The 4,563-nt window shown below is 43.9% G+C and overlaps 1 non-coding gene across 1 annotated transcript; it reads left to right on the top strand.

Annotated features, from left to right (window-relative positions):
• The first annotated feature begins 3,414 nt into the window (after nt 1-3,414).
• Nucleotides 3,415-3,521, top strand: LOC125600027. The gene has a single exon (XR_007333590.1). It is a non-coding gene; the product is annotated as a small nucleolar RNA R71 (small nucleolar RNA).
• The last annotated feature ends 1,042 nt before the right edge of the window (nt 3,522-4,563 follow it).

Here is a 4,563-nt window from a genome sequence, read left to right on the forward strand (position 1 = left end):
TGGGTTTTGCATCCTTCTTGGCCAAAAGGTGTCTCAAGGCAGCATGATCTGTGTAGACAATGACTTTAGACCCAACCAAGTAGCTCCTGAACTTCTCAAAGGCAAAAACAATCGCCAGCATCTCTTTCTCTGTTGTGGCATACCTCATCTGAGCATCATTGAGGGTTTAGTTGGCATAGTAGATCACATGGGTTTTGCCATCTTTCTTCTGCCCCAAAACAGCTCCCACAGCATAGACACTAGCGTCACACATGATCTCAAAAGGGAGATCCCAATCAAGTGGTTGGACAATTGGAGCACTAATGAGTTCACCTTTCAGCTTCTTGAAAGCTTGTAGACATTCCACATCAAAACTGAAGGTGGCTTCCTTGCACAGCAGCCTGGTCAAAGGTCTAGTGATCATGGAGAAGTCCTTGATGAACCTCCTGTAGAACCCAGCATGACCAAGAAAACTCCGGATGTCTTTCACTGTCTTTGGTGGGGGCAAACCAACCATAACATCGATTTTGGCTTTATCCACCTCAATCCCCTTCTCTGAAATCTTGTGTCCCAGCACAATCCCTTCCTTGACCATGAAGTGACACTTCTCCCAATTCAGCACAAGGTTGGTGTCTTCACATCTCTGTAGGACCCTGCACAAGTTTGACAAACAAGCAGAAAACGAAGATCCGTAGACAGAGAAATCATCCATAAATACCTCCACAACATCCTCAATCAGATCAGAGAAAATTGACATCATGCACCTTTGAAAGGTGGCTGGAGCATTACATAGACCAAATGGCATCCTTCGATATGCAAAGGTACCATAGGGACATGTGAATGTCGTTTTCTCTGATCATTGGGATGTATGGGGATTTGGAAAAATCCTGAGTACCCATCAAGAAAGCAATAGAATGGGTGATTTGCAAGTCTCTCAAGCATGATCAATAAATGGTAATGGGAAATGATCCTTTCTAGATGCGGAGTTTAGTTTTCGGTAATCAATGCACATTCTATGACCTGTGATGGTTCTTGTTGGTATCAATTCGTCCTTGTCATTTTTAATCACAGTGATACCACCTTTCTTTGGTACAACATGCACAGGTGATACCCATTTAGAATCTGAGATAGGGTAAATAACACCAGCATCTAAGAGTTTAAGAATCTCTTTCTTTACAACATCCTTCAGGTTAGGATTTAACCTTCTTTGATGCTCGATAGAAGTCATTGATTCATCCTCAAGATGTATCCTATGCATGCACAAAGAGGGTGATATTCCCTTGATGTCATCCAGTGAGTAACCTATTGCCTTTCTAAATCTTTTAAGCGTTTTCAAAAGTTCAGATAGCTCAGTTTCAGTAAGTTCACTACTCACAATGACAGGATAAGTTTCATTAGGACCAAGGAATGCATACCTTACACCATGGGGGAGAGGTTTAAGCTCCACTTTAGGTGCCTTAAGCTCACTCCAGTCATCTTGCTGAGTGGCTGAGACTTCTTGGTGAACCATCTGTGGAAGCTCCTCGTACTGATCCTTACTGACAAACCCCTGGTGTGAATCCAGCATCATCCCATAGGCAGTACTCTCCAGGTTCTCAATCACCTCAGCCTCTCTCTCTACAGTCAAAGCATGCTGTAGAGGGTCCTCTAGTGACAACTCTTCAAGGATTTCATCAGCAAGGGCGTCCATCTCTTCAATGTAGAACACTTGCCCTTGAACTGTTGGCCTCCTCATTACCTCATTGATGTCAAAATGGAGAATGTGCCCTTTACCCAGATGGAGATCAATCTTGCCTTCTTTCACATTAACAATAGCTCCTGCTGTTGCTAAGAAAAGCCTTCCAAGGATTAAAGGGTCTTGAGCTTCTTCACCCATTTCAAGCACCACAAAGTCTGTAGGGATCTCATAATTTCCAACCATCACTGGGAGGTCCTCTAAGATACCCACAGGGTACTTCACTGAACGATCAGCCAATACCAGAGAAAGTCTACACTTCTTGTACTGAGTGAAGCCGAGCTTCTTAGCAACAGATAGGGGCATCAAGCTGACACTGGCTCCCAAATCGCAGAGACATCTATCAAATACCATAGGTCCAAGAGCACAAGGTAATGTGAAGCATCCTGGATCTTCTAGCTTCTTTGGAATGACAAGCCTCTGAATGATAGCACTGCACTCATGAGTGAGAATCACCATGCCCTCCATCTCTTTCTTCTTTGCAGCTACAACATCTTTCAGGAACTTGCTGTATTGAGGAATCAGCATGAAAGCATCAATAATGGGCATTGTGACCTGGACTTCACTCATTTGCTTTTCAAATAGAGCTTGGTACTTCTCTAGCAGCTGCCTCTTGAATCGACCTGGGAATGGGAGCTTGGGTTCATAGGCAGGAGGAACAAAAGAACTTTCACTTGCAGGAGTGACAACTTCACCATCCTTAACTGTTTTCTTCTCTTCTCCAACCTTTCCTTTTCCTTTGGCTTCCACTATCTTCTCCAAGATCTCGTCATTGATCTTCTCATCAACAATCACCACTTCATCATCTATGTTGATGGCAACCCCCTCACTTTGTTTCTCAGCATCTTGGTGAGAGCTCTCTGAGGTAACTCCTTACCACTCCTGAGAGTGATAGCTTTCATGGTTTCCTTTGGGTTTTGCTCAGATTTTCCAGGTAGAGAACCTTGTTGGCGATTTTGTTGAGTGTTCATGGCAGCAAACTGGTTCTCCAAAGCTCTGAACTTGTTGTTGAGCTCATTGTAGCTCCCATCAATCTTTGAGTGAAGGTTCTTCAACTCATAGCCAACATGCTTCTCACTTCTTGTTTGAGACTCCAGGATTTGTTTCAGTAGAGCTTCAGTGCTGCTGACTTGAGGAGTTGAGGTAGAGGGATTAGATTGCTGTTGGGAAGAATGGTTGCCCTTGTTGTTGAAACCAGGAGTAGGGTTTTGCTGAGGTTGATAGCGGCCTTGCTGATTATTCCGAGGCTGATAACCACTCTATTGGTTGTTGGAATAGGATTTATGTTGGTAGTTGTTGTACTGAAAGTTGGGCTCTTTCTTGTACCAGCTACCATTGTTGTTGATGAAACACAGCTCTTCCTGACCTCCCAACCCTCAACTTCATGGACAACAACTGGTGTCTCTTGGCTTGGGTTGCCAACAAAGTGCAGCTGCTCTTGGGTAGCTTTATCAGCAATGAGGATGTCTATCTTATCTTGTAGAGCCTTCAAGTCCTTCCTCGTCTGCTTATCATCTGTTCTACTACCTCTGTCGTGGTCTCCGCTGTAGACTGCATCACTCTTAACCATGTTGTCAACCAGCTCCTCTGCATCCTCCTCAGTTCTCCCCAAGAAGAACCCATTGCTAGCTGTATCCAGTCTGGCCCTGTACTTAGGAAGAGCACCACAGTAGAATGTGCTCAGCAGACTCCCCTTAGAGAAACCATGGTGTGGGCATTGAGCTTGGTAGCCCTTGAATCTCTCCCAGGCTTCACTGAAGCCTTCTATGTTCTTCTGTTGATAGCTGGAAATCTCGTTTCTCAGCTTATCAGTTCTTGAAGTAGAGAAGAACTTCTCCAAGAATGCTTTCTTGCAGTCATCCCAAGTGGTGATGGAGTCGCTGGGTAGAGACTTCTCCCACTGACGTGCCTTATCCCCCAAAGAGAAGGGGAATAGCTTGAGCTTTAAGGCATCTTCGGACACACCATTGGTTTTTGACAACCCACAGTAGCTGTCGAACCTGTCCAAGTGATCAAATGGATCCTCTAGAGCCAAGCCATGATACTTGTTGTTCTCGATCACGTTGAGGAGTCCTGATTTGATCTCAAAGTTGTTGGCTGCCACAGCGGGTGCTCGGATTCCCAATCTATGACCATGAATGTTGGGGCGGTCGTAAGTGCCAATGGGTCGAGCTGCTCGCTGTTGGTTAGCTGGAGCATTGTTATTAGCGCCATTGACGCCCGCATCATGCTGATGAACGTCTCCCATATCAGTGTTAAGTCTTTGCAGTTGAGCCTGTTGCTCTTCTTCTCTTTCTTTCTAGCACACTCTCTCTCTAAAGCTCTGATGTCTGCAGCTCGTGGAACTAGGTTTGATGGACCCTTGCTCCGCAAGTTCATACACCTGTAGATGATAAAGGGAGGTGAAAAAGAGTCAGTAACAAAAGAAAATAAAAATGACTTAGTCTCAAGCAATTGACTAAATCTCAATGTTTAAATCTACTCAGAATTTGGCAACGGCGCCAATTTGATGTTAGGAGTTTTCAAGGCTCCTAAGACAAATGTTGTAGTATAAATGATTGTCGAACCAGTTCTGAGAGATATCAAAGCACCGAGAATGCAAGTAATCACTTAATCTAAGTGCAACCAATGGTTTTTAAAAGGGTTCTTAAACTATAACTAACTAAAAGGAATAACTAAATGATACTTTCTTAACTATGAGAAAAGAGAACTCATGGATATAGGGATTAGACCTCGGGTGATCAAGTTTCGAACTAAGGATGTCAAACGATCAATCAAACTATCAACCTTAAGCTCGGAAACAATCCTAAACAGACTCTATGTCTAGATGAATGTTCATTTACTAACAC

Source organism: Brassica napus, unplaced genomic scaffold (genome assembly GCF_020379485.1).
Source record: "Brassica napus cultivar Da-Ae unplaced genomic scaffold, Da-Ae ScsIHWf_2098;HRSCAF=2750, whole genome shotgun sequence".
In the NCBI taxonomy this organism is placed as follows: domain Eukaryota; kingdom Viridiplantae; phylum Streptophyta; class Magnoliopsida; order Brassicales; family Brassicaceae; genus Brassica; species Brassica napus.